The sequence below is a fragment of the Pongo abelii genome, chromosome X, assembly GCF_028885655.2.
Source record: "Pongo abelii isolate AG06213 chromosome X, NHGRI_mPonAbe1-v2.0_pri, whole genome shotgun sequence".
Lineage (NCBI taxonomy): Eukaryota > Metazoa > Chordata > Mammalia > Primates > Hominidae > Pongo > Pongo abelii.
Genome location: NC_072008.2, coordinates 18435833 through 18455754, shown reverse-complemented (window position 1 = coordinate 18455754; position 19922 = coordinate 18435833). Strand labels below are relative to the sequence as shown.

The following is a 19922-nucleotide window of genomic DNA, read 5'->3' as shown; positions in this document are numbered from 1 at the left end:
GGTGATGCTTTACCAGCAGGGATGAACGTCAAGGACATAATGTTTAGTGAAAGAAGCCAGACTCAATAGAGGACATATTATGCGAGTCCATTGATGAGATATCCAGGAACAGGGAAAACTAATCTATAGTGATAGAAATCAGAATAATGGTTACCCAAGCAGGAGGTGTCATGAGAAGATTTTCTGGGGTAGTGGAAATGTTTGTTTGTTTATTTATTTGAGACATGGTCTCGCTCTCTCACCCAGGCTGGAGTGCAGTGGTGTGATCATAGCTCATTGCAGTATTGCACTCTGGGCTCAAGGGATCCTTCCACCTCAGCCTCTCCAGTAGCTTGGGACTACAGGTGTGCTAATTTAATTTTTAAATGAGCTGGCCATGGTGGTGCGCACCTGTAGTCCCAAGTACAGTGAGAGATATATTGCCCAGGCTGGTCTCGAATTCCTGGCCTCAAGTGATCCTTCTGCCTCAGCTTCCCAAAGTGTTGGAGTACAGGTGTGAGGCACCGTGCCCAGCCAGAAATGTTTATAACTTGGTGTTGGTGACAACAAGTGGCTGTATGCATATATAAAAAATTAAGCTGTAGATTTATAATTTCTGCACTTTACTATGTGTAGGTTAAACCTCAACTGAAGAAAAAAAAAGGATGAGACCACACTTGGCCTTCTGGATTGCTAATCCAGCTGGCTCGCTGCCTACTGTGCTGCGCGTCACTCTCCCTGTGACCATGAAACTCAAACTGCCCTGACTGTTCCCAGCCTCCGCCCACTCCAGCCAGTGGTCCCCTGTCAGTGCTCATCCCATCTCTGGCTGCTCTTGCAGACATCACGTTTCCACTAGGAGAGGTGGGCAGAGCCCTCCGAGTGGTAGCAGCAGCTAGAGGGGTGGTGGGATCTGCAATTGTTTCTACAAGTTTTCTGCTTAATAACCATCAATGGATCCCCATTCCCCACAGAATGAAGTTCAGATACCTTAGCATAGCACTCCAAGTCCTGTCTAAATTGACCCCTTCTTCTTCTTATGATTATTTTTTGAGGCGGGGTCTTATCCTGTCTCCCAGGCTGGAGTGCAGTGGCGCGAACTCGGCTCACTGCAACCTCCGCTTCCCAGGCTCAGGCGATTCTCCTGCCTCAGCCTGCTGCGTAGCTGAAACCACAGGCGTTCACCACACGCCTGGCTAATTTTTTGTATTTTTGGTAGAGACGGGGTTTCACCATGTTGCCCAGGCTGGTCTCGAACTCGTGAGCTCAAGCGATTCACTTGCCTCAGCCTCCCAAAGTGCTGGGGTTACAGGCGTGAGCCATCGCGCCCGGCCGCTGCAGTGACTTTTCATTACTTTGTGCACATGCTGTTCTCTATGCGCTTCTGTGTCTGTCAAACTCTGCATTCTTCCCGTCTCAACTCAAATGTCACTTCTTTTACCCTCTTAAAAAATAGGCGCATGAGGAACTAACACTTGTGGAGAGTCTGTTATCAACCGGATAGCATTTAGGTGCTTTTCATACCTTATCTTCTTTAACCTTCACTCTAAGACACTTTCTTCAAATCAATTTTATCCACTCGTAGCTCATAGTATTATAGTGCCTTCCATAAAACAGGCTGTGAAATCTTTAAGTGCTATAGACACAGCGCCTCAGGTCTCTACGTTCTCAAACACTTTACAGAAATATTTGAGGCTCCCAGCCCCACAGTTGGTTGGCTTGAAATATGAAAAGAAAACTGTTTCAATAATGGTCCCAGCAGAAACAGAAGATGTAGTCATAAGTGATTTTGAATTTACTGGGTTATTTACAGAGGTGTGGGTAGGTTCAAGGGAACTAGCAAAAGATGCTGAAGGAGCCAGGGACTGGCGGAAGCTAGAAGGTGTACCTGCTTCTTCCCCAACCCCTCACCTTCCTGAAGACGCAGTGAGAACCAAAGCTGTGAAAAGGGGACCCCTGCCAGGAGCTGTCATTGTACTGCCACTGCCACTGTCACTGCCAGAACTGAGGTCCCAGAAGAAAGGGCCGTGGGTGAGGGGGAAGGACTCAAATGGAGAATAACCAGAACAAAAGGTGTAAAATAATTTTTTTTTTTGTTTGAGACAGGGTCTCACTCTGTCACCCAGGCTGGAATTCAGTGGTGTGATCTTGCTCACTGCAGCCTCGACCTCCCTGGGCTCAAGCCATCCTCCCACCTCAGCCTCCTGAGTAGCTGGGACTACAGGCGTGCACCATCATGCCCAGCTAATTTTTGGATTATGTATGTATGTATGTATGTATGTATTGTGTAGAGACGAGGTTTTGCCATATTGCCCAGGCTGGTCTCAAACTGCTGGGCTCAAGTGATCCACTTGCCTCGGTCTCCCAAAGTGCTAGGATTACAGGCATGAAAATCAAAATGATAAATGTTTTAGTGAAATGTCCAAAAGGCCAGTTGTCAGCTGGTCAACTGCAATTCCATTCATCTAGTTATACAAAAAATATAATATAGGTACATCTAAAAAGGTTCGATATGTGGAAGGGTGTGGTAATAGATCCTAGTTCCTCTGAAGATCTTAAAACATACGTCTATCTATCTCTGTCTCTCCTCCTTGGATGGGGTGTAAACTCCTGGAGTATTCAAACTGTCTTATTCATCCTGGTATTCTCACTTCTGGCAGAGTGGCAAGTTAAGCATTCAATACATCACTGAATGAAGGACTGACTGAATGTAATAATGGTCAAATGCAGTGTAGTGTTCACTGAGGTTATGCCAGTTTTCACAGCATATAAAACTCTTGACTTGGCCAAAGTCAGCTTAGGTGTCATGCACTTTGTTGGTAAAAGGCTAATGTAATTTTACTTTTTTAAATGTGGGGATTTGTTAAGCAAAGACCATGTGGTTTTCTGATAGATTTGACTAGTATTTTCCCCATTTGTGAAGTAAATGTAGCAGATTTTATTATCCCCATTAAAAAAATTAAAACAATCTGAGGCATGGAAAGGTTCTAAAGAAATATAGTTAGTTACTTGACATAGACTAATGATAGACTTGAGATTCCAGACAAGAGACAGGGCTGGTCCTCCTTTTGCTAGAATACGATGCCTTCCTGTTAGACTAGCTTCTCTGTCTTCCTATTGCACTTCACTTCTTGATCTTTTTCCAGGGAAGTTACTATTTTGAAGTTAAAAAAAGAGGTTTATTGTAAGCAACCATAACAATACTGAAAACAATTTATATCTTACAGATATGTGCTCTTGGTTTAATGGGGAAAAAAGGGCAAATTGTTAGAAACATGGATCTGAAGATGTTTGTAAAGTCACTATTTTAAACAATCAGTTATTTAATACCCATTCTATGGATTTTTACACTAAGGTGAAAATATGAATAGTGGGTTTACTAGTTACAACTTGGAGCTCCAGTCTCTGCCAGGCTTAGTTAGGCTTCTGTGTTTTAGGGAGAAAGATGCCCATTTAGTAGGAAAACTAGAGGGAGTCTTCACTAATCCTAAAACGTTAACTTTATGTATGCAAATTACATTGTTTCTTTTTTTTTTTTTTTTTTTTTCCGAGACTTAGTTTCGTTCTTCTGGCCCAGGCTGGAGTGCAGTGGCGCGATCTCGGCTCACTGCAGCCTCCACCTCCCGGGTTCAAGCGATTCTCCTGCCTCAGACTCTCAAGTAGCTAGGATTACAGGCACCCGCCACGCCACCTGGCTAATTTTTGTATTTTTAGTAGAGAAGGGGTTTTGCCATGTTGGCCAGGCTGGTCTCAAACTCCTGACCTCAGGTGATCCACCTGCCTCGGCCTCCCAAAGTTGGGGGATTACAGGTGTGAGCCACTGCGCCTGGCCGATATTGTTTCAACATAAGCATGTGTACTGATGAAGATCTAGATTAAACTTGCTTATCTAGGGAAGACTATCTTTTCAATCTAATATTGAACTCTTAAAAAAGGTACAAAAGGAAGTAATAAAACACACTTGAAATACAGGAGTATTTTGCCCTGGACTTGGACTGGGTGGGGTGATGTGTTTTTTTGAAGGTTGTCACAGGTTTGGGGCCAAATCAGGAGAACTGTAAGAGCAAATTCACAAGAGCAAATCTGAGGCTTGAAAAATAAATCATGAAAACTTGGATTTCACCAGCTTTAGTTCTTACTCTTTCAGTTCACAGTTTCTTTATTTTCATGTTTTCTAGGCAAAGTTAATTGAACATAATAATAGTAGGTATTCATTTATCCATTCATCTATTCACTCATTCAACAAATATTTACCAAATTCCTACTATGTGCAAGAGACTTACATATAATGTAAGAGAAACGGTGATGTTCCAACCTGTGTTAACATCATGAAAAAGCTGTCTCAAATTTATTTTGGCAAAGGTGGAAAAGCAGGGTATAATAAAATAATTATTGAAAACTTTATATACGTAGTGGACAAAAGCACAATTGATGACAAGGGTGGAAGGAATTATTAGGACATATTTGAATATATTAATATATTCAGAAGCTAACTGCCACTTATTTGCTGTGTATTAATTTATTTTCCTCATCTGTGAAATGGGAATGAGAGTATCTACCTCATAGGAAAGTTGTGAAAGAACACTGCAAATATTGGACATTTATCTCTAAAGAGACTAAGCGTGATTCTTAGCACATGCTCAATAAATGGTAGCTATTGTTATTATCAATAACTCAGATTTAATATAACGAAGAGTCACACATCTATAAATCCTTTGGTGAGGATAGTAACTGAGATGTTCTAGGATAGATAATTCAAATTTCATTTTTAGAGTAAAGGCTTCAGTAATTTCATGTTAACAGAAATATGAAAAATAGATTAGGCATCAGTGAGCCAGGCAATTCAGCAATCATAGTAGGATTCCTACAATTTAATAGAGTCCATAGACGTAAAAAAGGTATGTGATAAGCCAAAGTAAATCTTTCTTTTTTTTTTTGAGATGGAGTCCCAAATAAATCTTTCATACGTAGAATGTAGAGGTGAATTTCAAATATTTCCATTGCATCGGGATTAGAACGACAGTGGCCACTAATTAAGAATTTAAGTCCTCCTCAGCCCTGCTGGTGCCCATAATAACGTTTGTTTAGATTAAACCTCTGTTTAATTTCTTCCTGTTAAAGATCTCCTTCTGGCTTTTTTTTTTTTTTTTTTTTTTTTTGAGACAGAATTTCGCTCTTGTTGCCCAGGCTGGAGTGCAATGGCGCGATCTCGGCTCACGGCAACCTCTGCTTCCCAGGTTCAAGTGATTCTCCTGCCTCAGCCTCCTGAGTAGCTGGGATTACAGGCGCGTGCCACCACGCCCGGCTAATATTATGTACTTTTAGTAGAGACAGGGTTTCTCTATGTTGGTCAGGCTGGTCTCCAACTCCCGACCTCAGGTGATCCACTCGCCTCGGCCTCCCAAAGTGCTGCGATTACAGGCGTGAGCCACCGTGTCTGGCCTCTTTCAGGCTTTTAAAAACATGTTTGGGCCGGGCGTAGTGGCTCACGCCTGTAATCCCAGCACTTTGGGAGGCAGAGGCGGGTGGATCATGAGGTCAGGAGATCGAGACCATCCTGGCTAACACGATGAAACCCCGTCTCTACTAAAAATACAAAAAATTAGCCGGGCCTAGTGGCATGCGCCTGTAGTCCCAGCTACTCAGGAGGCTGAGGCAGGAGAATCGCTTGAACCCGGGAGGCGGAGGTTGCAGTGAGCCGAGATCGTGCCACTGCTCTCCAGCCTGGGCGACAAAACGAGACTCTTGTCTCAAAAAACAAAACAAATAAAAAAAAGTTTGAACCTTCATCTTAGAACACTCCAACATTTTCTCCTATGTGATATACATTATAGAATTGATAGGACCAAATCTCACTTTAATATTTGCATATCATCAACTTAGTCTTTCTATTTTCGCTTTAAAGTTTACTTGAATTTGGCATTAACATTTAGGTTTTCATTTTTAAAGGATTAAATAATAGATCCATTTGATTCTGTGCCACTTGCCAATGTTTAGATATAATAAACACTTTGACTTTTGCTTAATACTGCAGAAGCTGCAACTGGAAAATTCTATCCTGCGTTGTAGACAATGGATATATTCCACAGGAGTTTTTTGTTCTTAGTTTTAAGCTCTGATTTCCAAATCATTATTTAAAAAGTATATCATGCCTTCTGCACTAAGTTAGGCGATCACAGATGCAAAACCTACACCCAGCTTTGGAAAGAGTTCTAGAGAGAGAAGCCCTACCAATGGTTTGTTTTTGGCTAACATAGCACATTGTATTATTTTTCAAACAAAAGTTTGAAATCAGCTTATACCTAACCTGAGAACGAGGGACAGATGTTTTTCTCCGGCGTTCTGTTTGCTGTAATTTGTGCTGAGAGATTCACTGGTCGTTTTAAAGCTATTTTTACGCCCCCTCCTTGGTGCGACCTCCACTTGCGCTATGGGCCTTGCCCGGTGGGAAAGGGAGCGTGCAGAAGGGACCCCAAAACGCACTCTCGGGGATGCTCCTGAGTCAGTAAGCAAGTGATTTCCCCCTGCGGGTTCATCTAGTTCCCGTTAGCTCAACCCTGGGTTTAGAGGAAGAACGAAATCCAGAGAGTGAAGCTGGGAGGGGAATGCGTGGCAAAAACTCATGGAAAAAAAAAAAGCAGTTTCAAGGACTATGCTGCAACCCGCCAAGCAGTGGCTTTCCTCAAGCTGCTGTAACCAGCTGCTTCTCCCTGCTCCTCGAACTTGCTTGAGTTCCGAGGGAAGCGCCTTCTTTTTGGGTGCGTGGCCAGGGTGGGTGGTGGCCAGGATTCGAAGGCGACAGCGAAGGGGAGCGAGTTCCCGGAATGGAACTTGACGCGGAACCCGGGGTCCCATCGAGGGGCTCCCCACGGCCTCGGGTGCTTGGGCTGCGACTGGTTTTTCATTTGGCGTAGGCGTGGGGGGTAGGAGGCAAAGTGCCAAGGGCTTTCCCGGGCTCACAGTGTCTCACGGTCCGCCACTGCCTGCGGTGGCGCTCGGCTTGACCCCGGCTCGGGCCCCGCACGCGGCGGCGGTCAAAGGGCGTGCTCGCGGCAACCCCAGGGCACGCGGGCCGGCCGCGCGGGGGGCGGGGCGGCAGTGGCGGTTGCGGGGCATGCGCGGCGCCGCGCGCGGCTTCTCAAACATGGCGGCGGCGGTGTGAAGCTCGGTGCCGGCTCGCGCGATCGGTGGGACAGAATTTCGTTGTTTTCACCGACGAGACTGGAGGTACGTGGTGATTCCGGGCCCCGTAAGGAATGGAGAGGCGGAGCTGTCTCCCGGACCCTGACCGTTGTCCGTGGGCGGGCGGGTAGAAGCCATCAGCGCGCGTCCCGTGCGAGGAACGCCCCCTTACGATCCCGCCGATGTCCCATCTCAGCTCGGCCTCGCGCTCTGGTCTCCCGCCCCCGGCGCCCTCCGCGGACGCCCCTCAGCCGCTCTCGCGCTTCCCCTTACGCCGCCCCGGGGCCTCTTCGCCGCCGCGGGGTTTGGGCGCCCGGCCGATAGCTTCCATCCGCCCCCTCGCCTGCAGCGCGGACAGCGCCCTCCGGCGCATCCTCCCTGCCGTGGGTAGGGCCGGGCTGGGGCCTGAGGGGCATCACGGTGGGCGGCGGGGCCGAGGAGGGAGGTAAACTTTGCCTGGTCTGGGATGAGATAACTTTTGGAGTTTGGGAGGGAAACGTCGGCCCGGAAGGATGCGCCTGTGGCGGCGTGCGGGCGCGAATCCTGGTGCCAGGTGCGCGCCGCCGGGCTCCTGGCGGGGGCTGGGGGCGCCGGTGGCTCACCCTAGCGGTGCAGCGGGACCGGAGGGCGCGTCCCGTCCGGGGCTGGCGGGGAGGCGAGGGGGGGCTCTAAGCCTCCTGAGAGGTGGAGAGGCGGCCTCCCGGCCTGACCGAAAAAAAGTTGCTGCCGTCACTTAGAAACAGTCTCGAAATGGTTTCTTACCTTTCTCGCTTTTTCCACCTGGATAGTGCTTGGCCCCATCCAGGTGTGAAGAGCCGGAGGGAGAATGGGTCTAGGCGAATTTGCTCGATTTTGCGCCTCGAGGTTGTGCATAGATAGCTTCCTGGGCCGACTTGTAATTCGGCTCCCCCACCCCCCAAATGTTTGGGCAGCACAAATATTTACTTACAGGCTCCCATTTGAGACTATTGATTTTTTAAAAAGAGGTTGTTAAACATTTGTCAGGCATCACAAAGTGTGATTGCAACTTGAAATTTGCTTCTTGTTTGTAAATTAGGAGGTTAACGTTTATGACTTACTTTAGGGCATCTCTGGAAAGTTAATGGATCGGTTAGTGGGGGTAAACTGAGGCAGGGAACGTGAATAACTTGCTTATGATCATATGATTTACAAAAGTATTGGAGATAGTTGTTTTTTTCCCTGAAACAGCTTCAGATGCTGCTACATTTTAATGCCCTCAGAGCTATTCATATTTCTGTTTTGAGGGAAAAGTATTTTAAGATGTACAACATTTATGGAGTACAGCTGCCTATGATGAGCAATTGTTTTATAACAATGGTTCATAAACGCATATTTAATTCTTTTCAATAACAGCGAGGGAAATGTTTTTCAATAATGACGATTTTGCCTTTCTTTTATTTTTCTTAATTACTCATTAAATAAAATATTTCCAATTACGAATGTGCTTTCAGGCTGTTTGTGTTTTTTTTTTTTTTTTTCTATTTAATGGGAGGAATGTGAAAATAAGCTTTTGGAAGTGAATCCAGTGGGATTTTTGAGAAAAGATTGAGTTTATGAGTAGTCACCTGATGCCTTGTATTTAGCGTTATCTATAACCTTTAAAACAGTTTGATAGAATGTAAAGAAAAAACACCATTTAAACTGGCTTTGAAAGTTTTGAATGAACTTTATATATATATCATGCAGCCATATGAACTTCTTAAGGATGTATACTTGTTTACCCCGGAGAACCTGATTTGCTTTGGAATTGGTAGTTGGAAAAAAGACTACTGTAACTCTACTGCATTATATGTGCGAATGCTTTAAAGTTGATAGTGTCATAACATGTACAAAAAACATTGCAGTCAGTCCAAAAAAGGTGTATCAGTTTTTCTCGTGAGGTGGTTGATCAGTCCTTTTGATTTATGATTCCATCAACACATCTTTATTAAGCACCTGTGCTGTCTTTACTATGGAGTTCAGTTCATTCAGAGCCCACTATGTGTGCTAATTTCAGGGTGTTTAAGGCTTTCCACCTATGGTTTGTTCCTGAAAATTTCACGGGGTTATAGCTAAAAAAATCAATACGAATATAGAACAAGTATTCCTTTCATTCAAAGGGCGAACTCGAGAAGTCAGTATTTTTGTCATAATCCTCCAAACAAAATTCTGAGTGTAACTGCAAACTATTTCTGACTTAACGTGATATTAACTTTGTGATTTTTTGGTTAGGATTATATAAAGCTATATATTTTCATGAGATTATTTTCTGGTTCAAATAGATAACATACTGGTTAAGCTTGAGGGGAAAAATGAGTTGCTGGTATAAATAGAAATCAATATGTGCTCTGGAGATGGGGTATTTTTTAATACTAAGCAACTTCTATTACTAAGTAGTTTAAGCTGTAATTAAGTTTTAACTGGTATTTTAAAGCACTTTGTTTTTTCAAAATATTGCAGAAATCTCTGAGCTCAGAAATAACAAATAAGGGTTATGATCCTCAGCTATAAGCCAGATGTGACTCTTATTTTCTTTTGGGCTTGTTCCTTTTTAGCTGCCTGCCTGTTCCTCCCAGATGCTTCCTATCACCCCTCTTCCTGCCCCTGTTCCCTTTGCTGTTGGTGTCTGTTTCCGCATCAGTGAAATGGTCAGGGTAATCCTTTGCTGCCTCACTGAGAAATAATTAATGATGGTAAAGTGCCTTGAAAAGGCTGAGTAAATACCAAGTCTTTTGAATTAACTTGATGTAGCCACTTGTTCCATTTAAGGAAGAGCCAAATCCCAATTTTAGTTTGAGCTCTTGGGGGTGGGAGAGAAAAGTTTCACTTGACTATTTTACTGCCTTTCTTTTGGGGTTAATAGCAATGACTTTTGTAACTCTAGTAACTGGAACACGGGTGGATACAGTAGTATCCTCTGCTGTTTGCCTTATTAGTCACCACTAGTCTTTTTTTTTTTTTTTTTGCCTGGTTATCCTGTCTGCCATTTTTCTCCCTCTATTCTCATTCCACTTGTGAATGGAAATCGGAGGTGGTCTCTATTAGCTCCCCTCTCGGGGTGGGGAGGGTAGGTCTCACTGTCTCCTCATAGCCATATTCCTGATTTTTAGGATATACAAGAACAAAGTGGGCTCTGCCAGCTATCAGCCTTAGAGCTATGAGCTGTGGTGCAAAGATTAGTCTGGCATTGCCAGAAGGTGTTTTGTAGTTTGCAGTGGGCAAATCAAGCATCCCTAATAATTTTAGAACCATTATTAATGTCTGAGAATTACTATATAATACCTTAGAATTTGAACTGATTGTTGATTCCAGGAACTAAAAACCTGGACATTTTGAAAATGGCAAATGTTGGTGATTTTTTTTTTTTTTTTGAGATGGGCTCTCGCTCTGTTGCCCAGGCTGTAGTGCAGTGGCACGATCTCAGCCCACTGCAGCTTCTGCTTCCTGCGTTCAAGCAATTTTCCCATCTCAGCCTCCCGGGTAGCTGGGATTACAGGGGCGTGCCACCATGCCCAGCTACTTTTTGCATTTTTAGTAGAGACAAGGTTTCACCTAGTTGGCCAGGCTGGTCTCAAACTCCTGACCTCAGGTGATCCTCCCGCCTTGGCCTCCCAAAGTGCTGGGATTACAGGTGTGAGCCACCACGCCCGGCCGTGTTGGTAATTTTGAAAGAAGAGTTTATACCCTTCTCTGGCTTTGGGGCTTAATATTCATGATCTCTTTGTCTTGGGGAAATAGATAAAAGAAACCACTGGCGTTTATCTTAGATTAAAATGGCATAATTTATACCATTATATGAATACTGGTATAATTTAGTGGTAAGTACATTTTTTAGACTTTGAGTACCTTAGGCTTTGGTTACCATTTATAAAAAGAGTTTGTGGTAGTTCTTTTTTTGATACGGAGTCTTGCTCTGTTACCCAGGCTGGAGTGCAGGTGCAATCTCGGCTCATTGCAACCTCTGCCTCCTGGCTTCAAGCAATTCTGCCTCAGCCTCCCGAGTTGCTGGGACTACAGGCATGTACCACCACACCCAGCTAATTTTTTTTTTTTTTTTTTTCCGAGATGGAGTCTCGTTTTGTCACCCAGGCTGGAGTACAGTGGCACGATCTCAGCTCACTGCAACCTCTGCCTCCCAGGTTCAAGTGATTCTCCTGCCTCAGCCTCCCAAGTAGCTGGGACTACAGGCGTGCGCCACCGAGCCTGGCTAATTTTTGTATTTTTAGTGGAGATGGGGTTTTACCGTGTTGGCCAGGCTGGTCTCAAACTCCTGACCTCAGGTGATCCATCCACTTCTGCTGCCTCCCCAAGTGCTGGGATTACAGGCATGAGCCACCGAATCCGGCCTTTTTTTTTTTTTTTGAGAGTCTTGCTCTGTCTGTTGCCCAGGCTGGAGTGCAGTGGTGTGATCTTGGCGCACTACAACCTCTGCCTCCTGTGTTCAAGCAATTCTTGTGCCTCAGCCCCTGAGTAGTTGAGATTACAGGTGTACATCACCATGCCCGCTAATTTTTGTATTTTTCATAATTTTTGTATTTTTAGTAGAGATGGGGTTTCACCATGTTGGCCAGGCTGTTCTCGAATTCCTGGCCTCAAGTGATCCTCCTGCCTTGGCTTCCTAAAGTTCTGAGATTACAGGCGTGAGCCACCTCGCCCTGCCAATGGTGGTTCTTAAAAATAACTTGAAAAAATTTTAGAAACTATCAAGATTTGAAATGTGTATGTGTTCTTTGGTTTTCATGAGAAAGGCAATTTTGTTTATTTTGTCATTATGTTGTCTATTTCTAAGGTTACCTTGGCAACCTTAGAAATAATACTGGTTTATTTTTTTTTTTTTTGAGACGGAGTCTCGCTCTGTTGCCCAGGCTGGAGTGCATTGGTGCAATCCTGGCTCACTGCAACCCCCGCCTCCGAGGTTCAGGTGATTCTCCTGCCTCAACCTCCTGAGGAGCTGGGATTACAGGCGTGCGCAACCATGCCCACCTAATTTTTTAAAAAATAATTTTAGTAGGGACGGGGTTTCACCATGTTGTTCAGGCTGGTCTCAAACTTCTAACCTCAAGTGATCCACCTGCCTTGGCCTCCCAAAGTGCTGGGATTACAGGCGTGAGCCACCGCGCCCAGCCTGGAGAGGTTTTAACATAAGCAATGGAGATATCTTATTGTGTGAAAAGTGAAATATTTGAAGATCCTGTAGCAGTGAATATGATGGTGCTGTTCATCTTAATATCATGATCATTTGACCTAGACTACATGAATTCCTTATTTGAAGAGTTAAAACCTGTGGAATAAGCTGTGAATAAAGACCTGGGAAACTGAAGATAGCATTTGATTACCTACCACTTGTGACCTGTGTTTATGGCTACGGCTCTGCCTCTTCCTAAGTTTATAGGAGCAAATTGTTGTAAGAGGGGAAAGAGAGTGCCCACTTTTAGTGGTAACGTACTGTTGTAAACTTCAGAAGGGACAGATACATTATGATTCTAGGGCATACCTTGAAGATGCTTTCATTTCTCAGAGAAAAGTTTGTGGGGCTCTCTTTGGTTGTATTTAGAATACACATTTGATTTTTCTCAACCTCTGTTTCTCATAAAGATTAACTGGTGGCGAATTATAGACAAACAGCTCCATTTGTTTGGTATGTACCTTATAGCCTTGACATAGTTTTTTAAGTGTATTGACAAAGTGCTTGGTTTTTTTTTTGTTAACATTTGGCCACTTTTCCTACCTTTCATCAGTTTTAGCTGGTTTAAGGTTTGATTATATGTTTATTTTTAAATGCTGAATCAAATGTGTTTCTTCTTTTCAGTTCTCTTCCTCTTTGAATACATTTGGAAACATGTGCCCTTTGCTATGAACTGTTGCTTTTTTTTCCTTTTGAAATATTTTTTAAAATGTTATTTGGAGTATTTTTCTCTTTAATGTTATTTGAAAAGCGGTATACTCAGTATTAATTTTTAACTAACTTGATAGAGTTTCATAAATCTGTTCAAATGAAACACAGCATCTTTGGTCATTAAAAGAATTAATATATAGTAGGCAATAATAAGTATATTTAGATATTGTTTGATTTTAGATTACTTTAGAGACTCTGATTTGAGATTTTTTTTGTGTTGAAATTTGAGAAGTTGTAGAAATATTTGAATGGGTAATTTGCTGACACCTACCTCGTGTTTGAGGTATTTTCAAGGATGTTTAGCTTTCTGGTCTCTTCAGATTGTGGTTTATTGCATGCTTTTCTGCAGTCTGTTGTCTAGTGGGGATTGTTGTTGTCATCATTTCCATTATTTCTTGTAGGGCCAGTGTTAGAAACCATAAATCTAGACTGCAGTGATAATAGGAACAGCCTGTAACCAGATCCAGTTCTTTTGTCAAAATGTTGCACCATTAGCTGCCTGTAGTAAATTGACATGCCCTGCCATTAACTCAAGTCCTTCACGAAAGTCAGTGGGTAGCAGGTCTTTGGGCAGTTAGCCTGTAGCTGTGCTTTAAAACCTTAGGAGTTTACAACTATAAACTGGGATTTTGGCAACCCTTGACTTACCTTTCGTTTATCTGTTTTCTGACATAACATACTTCTTCACTAAATACATAGCTTTCAAATAAATCATGTTAAAATTGCAAGTGATTAACTTATAGGTTTTTTTTTGGGTAACTTAAATTAGACATTTTTGAAAATAGTTAAGCCTTCTTAGGTTTGTTTTGACACAGAAAAAGATTAATTACTAATTTGTTGGGGTGGACTTTACAAAAGCATAATTTAAAATTGCTCCTTTAGAAACCTTAATTTCCTCAAGAAGGCTTGATTTGATAAATTGTTGCTACCAAAAATGTTCTTTGATTTTTTTTTTTTTTAACAGATTTCAGAAATATGGAGATGAAAATGTTCTTTTTTTTTTTTTTTTTTTTTGAGACAGAGTCTTGCTCTGTCGCCCAGGCTGGAATGCAGTGGCATGATCTCGGTTCACTGCAGCCTCCGCCTCCCAGGTTCAAGCAATTTTCATGCCTCAGCCACCCGGGTAGGTGAGATTATAGGCATGTACCACCACAGATGGGGTTTTGCCGTGTTGGCCAGGCTGGTCTCGAACTTCAGACCTCAAGTGATCTGCCCACCTCGTCCTCCCAGAGTGCTGGGATTACAGGCATGAGCCACTGCACCCGGCCCAAAAATGTTCTTTTTTTTGAAATGGAGTTTTGCTCTTGTCACTCAGGCTGGGGTGCAATGGCACAATCTTGGCTCACTGCAGCCTCCGCCTCCCAGATTCAAGCGATTCTCCTGCCTCAGCCTGCCAGGTAGCTGGGACTACAGGTGCCCGCCACCATACCTGGCTAATTTTTGTATTTTTGGAAGAGACGGGGTTTTACCATGTTGGCCAGTCTGGTCTCGAACTCCTGACCTCAGGTGATTCACCCGCCTCAGCCTCCCAAAGTGCTGGGATTACAGGTGTGAGCCACTGTACCCAGCTTGTTCTTTCTTAATATTGATTAGTCTTAATTCAGAGATAGAATTTTAGTTTTAAATGTAATTACAGTATTAGAGTTTAGTGTTTTTCTGATTACTTTTATAACTATGTCAGAAAATGTGACATTTGATTATTTACTTGAGTGAATTGAGTAGATACTTGTGGAATCTTAAAGTGATGACTCATGTTCAATTCCACAAAATTATGTATGGTTATACAATGGAATATACACTTTTTCTATCCTGTATTAGGATAATCACTATTACCAGAAACAAAATCTTAGTTGAAAGAGAGAGCTTCTCTTGGTCAAAGAAAAAATACGTGACTACAGTGTATTTTAATTAAATCAGTATTTTTTTTTGCATTTAGGCATAAATGTGAAGTACTTCTTGAAACAAAATAATAAACTATTTACAAGTTAAAAACATAAAGGTGTTGTTTTATGCAGTTAACTCAGACATTCCCCTTCACAATAAAGGACAGCATTTTTGTTTGTTCAAGTCTAAAAGTAGTGTCTTTATAACAAGATAGATTTTAAAAGGAAAAGAACCCTTTCTACATGTGCTATTTAATTAATCTCTGGTAAATTGTATATGTATAATAACTTCCATCACTTATTCCAACATTTTCTTTAAAACACCAGCAAACATATTTGTGAATCTCTCTTATCCTTGAAACTTCTTATACTATTGATAAACTCAAGGGGATATGATGAAACATTTTTTTCAATAGATTATTTTGTGAATAGGGACTTGGCTTGTTCTTTCTTTTTTTGGTGAATATTGGTTTAGAGCACATGTTTTAGTTATACCTGTTATGTAGTTGGCATTTATAAACTGAATTCTATAATGGTAACTCATTTATATGGAGCCTGACTTTTTGAGACCATGAACATCCTAGAAAGAGATAAAATTCAGAGTAAAAAAAAAAAAAAAAGGCCAATCAACTTCTGGGAAAGAGAGAGGTATTGGAGGTGGGGGATTGTCTCAGATCTCACAGAATTTTCTCCTTGGCCTATTGACTTAGACTTGTGTGTAAATTAAGACAGCTGATTTGATATTGCAGGAAGGAACAGAGAACAACAATGACAGCCGAAAGAAGAATCTCGGCCGAGCACCGTGGCTTATGTGAGCCTGTAATCCCGGCACTTTGGGAGGCCGAGGCAGGAGGATCATTTGAGCTCAGGAGTTTGACACCAGTATGGGCAACTTAGTGAGCCATCGTCTCTACTAAAATTAAAAAAAAAAAAAAATTAGTTGCTGAGCTTGTTGGCACATGCCTATAGTCCCAGCTACTTTGTGTGTGTGTGTGTTGGGGGTAGGGGGTGTGCGGGGGGTGTGCTGAGGCAGGACAATCGCTTAAGCCGGGAGGTCAGGCTGCAGTGAGCCCTGATTATGCTACTGAACTCCAGCCTGGGCAACAGAGTCAGACCCTGTCTCAAAACAAAGAATAAAAGAAAAATTTTATCAAAAAATTGTTTTAGGCCATGCATGGTGGCTTACACCTCTAATTCCAGCACTTTGAGAGGCTGAGGCAAGAGGATTCATTGAGCCCAGGAGTTTGATACCAGCCTGGGCAACATGGAAAAACTCTGTCACTACAAAAAATACAAAAATTAGCCAGGTATGGTGGTGTGTGCCTGTAGTCCCAGCTACTAGGGAGGCTGAGGTGGGAGGATCACCTGAGCCCGGGGAGGTTGAGGTTGCAGCGAGCTATGATCACTCCACTGCACTCCAGCCTGGGTGACAGAGAGACCCTGTTTCAGAAAAAAAAAATTGTTTTTGAAAACCACAATATTCTAATTCTATATAGTTTAGATACAAGCAGCCTATAGCACAGCAGAGTTTACTCATTCAGCAAACATTTTGGGGACCCTAGTATGTGATAGACACTGTGCTCGTTACTCTGAAGGATATACTTCCCCCAGGAGCTTATTGTCTAGCAGGGGAGAAAAGACACTTACACAGTTAAACACAGCAAAGGCAATTTTAGCACAGTGGTTAAGCATTCATGAACCTAGATTCAAATCTAGCTGGGTGATCTTGGGCAGGTCTTTGAGCCTCAATATCCTTAACTTTCAAATGAACATTATGGACATTAATAACAGTATCTACTCTGCAGGCTTGTAATAAGCTTTAGATAAGAAAAAATACATATATAAAAGCCTTAGGGTAGGGTACCAGGCATTCATTAATAGCAAGAGCTCAGTAAGTAACAGATCTGAGTAGTAGTATCACCACTGACAACACCATCATCATTGAATCTCTGGAAACATAACTTTTGTTTTCTCCTGCCCTCATGGATCCATTTTGTCTAGGGTGTCTGGTATATTATAATATCTCCTTGTATTAGTCTGTTTTCACGCTGCCAATAAAGACATACCTGAAACTGGGCAATTTATAAGAAAAAGAGGTTTAATGGACTTATAGTTCTACCTGGCTGGGGAGGCCTCACAATCATGGTGAAAGGCATGTCGTACAGGGCAGCAGATGAGAGAATGAGAGCCAGGTGAAAGGCATTTCTCTTTATAAAACCATCAGATCTCCTGAGACTTATTCACTACCATGAGAACAGCGTGGGAGAAACCACCCTCATGATTCATTTATCTCCCACCGGTTCCCTCCCACAACATGAGGGAATTATGGGAGCTACAATTCAAGATGAGATTTGGGTAGGGACACCAAACCATATCACTCCTTATTTCTCCCTTTCAAAGCACATTCAGTGTATTGGAGCCTTGTCTTTTGGCATTTGACTAACCTCGATTTGAATCATTTTTCTTTCACTACCAGCTTCCTGATCTTGAGGAATCAAAATAACTTGGTAACTGATAAGACAGAAGAGGAGGGGAGTCAAAGATGACTTCTAATTCAGAAAGATTGAGGGTTTGTAATGCTTTTAAAATAAAATGCAGAGGAAGAGGAGCTCATTTTGGATGGCAAGAATTTGGTTATTTATGTATTTATTATTTTATTATTATTATTTTTTTAGAGACAGGGTCTCACTATGTTGCCCAGGCTGGTCTTGAACTTCTGGGCTCAAGCGATCCTCCTGCCTTGGCCTCCCAAAGTGCTGGCATTACGGGCATGAGCCACTGCACCTGGTCTTTTAAAAAAATTTTTATTTTTTAAGTTTCCCACGAGTCATAGGGAATGAGAGTTTGGTTTCGTATTTTTATTTTATTTCATTTTTCTTTTCTTTTTTTTTCTTTTCTTTCTTTCTTTCTCTTTTTTTTAATAGAGGCAGGGTTTCATTGTGTTGTTCAGGCTGGTCTCGAACTCCCGAGCTCAAGCAATCCTGTCGCCTCAGCCTCCCATAGTGCTGGGATTACAGGTGTGATTGTAATCCAGCCTAGGTTTTTTTTTCCTTTTCTTTTTCTTTTTTTTTTTTTTGAGACAGAGTCTCGTTCTGTCGCCCAGGCTGGAGTGCAGTGGCGCGATCTCTGCTCACTGCAACCTCCGCCTCCCGGGTTCAAGCAGTTCTCCCTGCCTCAACCTCCCGAATAGCTGGGATTACAGGCGCCCGCCACCACACCTGGCTAATTTTTATATTTTTTAGTAGAGACGGGGTTTTGCCATGTTGGCCAGGATGGTCTCGATCTCCTGACCTCGTGATCCACCCGCGTTGGCCTCCCAAAATGCCGGATTACAGGCGTGAACCACTGCACCTGGCCGTATTTTATTGATTTTTACGTTCTCTCAGGTTGAAATTCTACAGTTGCATTCATTTTATAACATCTGACCAATGGCCTAAAGTTGAAACAGGCCTTGGGAAATCTCTCTCTCTCTCTCTCTTTTTTTTTTTTCTCTAGTGAAATTGAACTGAACCTGGAACCTGGGAGATTTCTTGCTGTCAGATTTGTTTAGTTCCTGTCCTTGTCAAAATGTTTACCCTTACTGAAGATCACTACTCTTCTGGTAGTGATCTTTAATTAGAGACTCAAGGTGTGGCTTACCTTATCTTAAAAACAAAATAAAAAAAAAAAGGGAGGTAGGGCACACCAAAGAAAAAAAAAAAAAATAAAAAAGGGAAAAGAAAAGAAAAAGAAAAGAACTCTCCAAACAAAAAACCCCAGAAAATAAACAAATAATGTAAAGGCCCTATAATCTTAGAATTTATAGACCCATTAGTTTGCTAAATAGTACTTTAAAACTGTTTTTCTCAACAGATTGTAGAATTTTCTCCAGAATCAGATAAGAGTAATGGGAGTTTTAGGCTTAATAATTCCACTATTAATCACTGTTTACATTGTTTAATCGTGTTGAGAAAGTGGTTTAAAACAAGACTTTTCAAAGCATTTGTTGATCTTTTATCAGCTCTTAATTCTGTAACAAGATACAATCTGCAAAACAAATGGTTGTGTAAAAGATTGCAGATTGTCCATACTTGTTCAGAGCTTCTAGATACAACTGCTAGATTTAGTATAACTGTAGTCTTTTTTTTTTTTTTGAGATGGAGTCTTGCTCTGTTGCCCAGGCTGGAGTGCAGTGGCATGATCTCGGCTCACTACAACCTCCACCTCCTGGGTTCAAGCAATTCTCCTGCCTCAGCCTCCTGAGTAGCTGGGCTTACAGGCGCTTACCACCATGCCTGGCTAAGTTTTGTATTTTTGGTAGAGATGGGGTTTCACCATGTTGGCCAGGCTGGCCTTGAACTCCTGACCTCAAGTGATCTGCCTGCCTTGGTCTCCCAAAGTGCTGGGATTACAGGCGTGAGCCACTGCGCCCGGCCCAACTGTAGTCTTTTGGTAAGTGAAATTTCAATGTCAGACACTATGAAATACTATTAACCTAACCGTTTTTTTTTAAATTTTATTATTATTATACTTTAAGTTTTAGGGTACATGTGCACAATGTACAGGTTAGTTACATATGTATACATGTGCCATGCTGGTGTGCTGCACCCATTAACTCGTCATTTAGCATTAGGTATATCTCCTAATGCTATCCCTCCCCCCTCCCCCCACCCCACAACAGTCCCCACAGTGTGATGTTCCCCTTCCTGTGTCCAAGTGTTCTCATTGTTCAATTCCCACCTATGAGTGAGAACATGCGGTGTTTGGTTTTTTGTCCTTGTGATAGTTTGCTGAGAATGATGGTTTCCAGTTTCATCCGTGTCCCTACAAAGGACATGAACTCATCATTTTTTATGGCTGCATAGTATTCCATGGTGTATATGAGCCACATTTTCTTAATCCAGTCTATCATTGTTGGACATTTAGGTTGCCTAACTTTTTTTTTTTTTTTAAGGCTTATTTATATTTGAATGTTTTTTCACATAGTGGAATTGCTCCTAATA

General features: G+C 42.4%; 1 protein-coding gene across 4 annotated transcripts in view; it reads left to right on the top strand.

Moving 5' to 3' along the window:
- Positions 1-7088: 7088 nt before the first annotated feature.
- SCML2 (Scm polycomb group protein like 2) overlaps positions 7089-19922 on the top strand; it is a 117250-nt gene continuing 104416 nt past the window's right edge. The window contains exon 1 of one of the 4 annotated variants that reach the window (XM_024241124.3): positions 7089-7206. The gene's annotated coding sequence lies outside the window, so the exon portion shown is untranslated. The remainder of the gene's footprint in view (positions 7207-19922) is intronic. The other 3 variants (XM_024241127.2, XM_054544369.2, XM_054544368.2) reach the window with 3 other exon arrangements.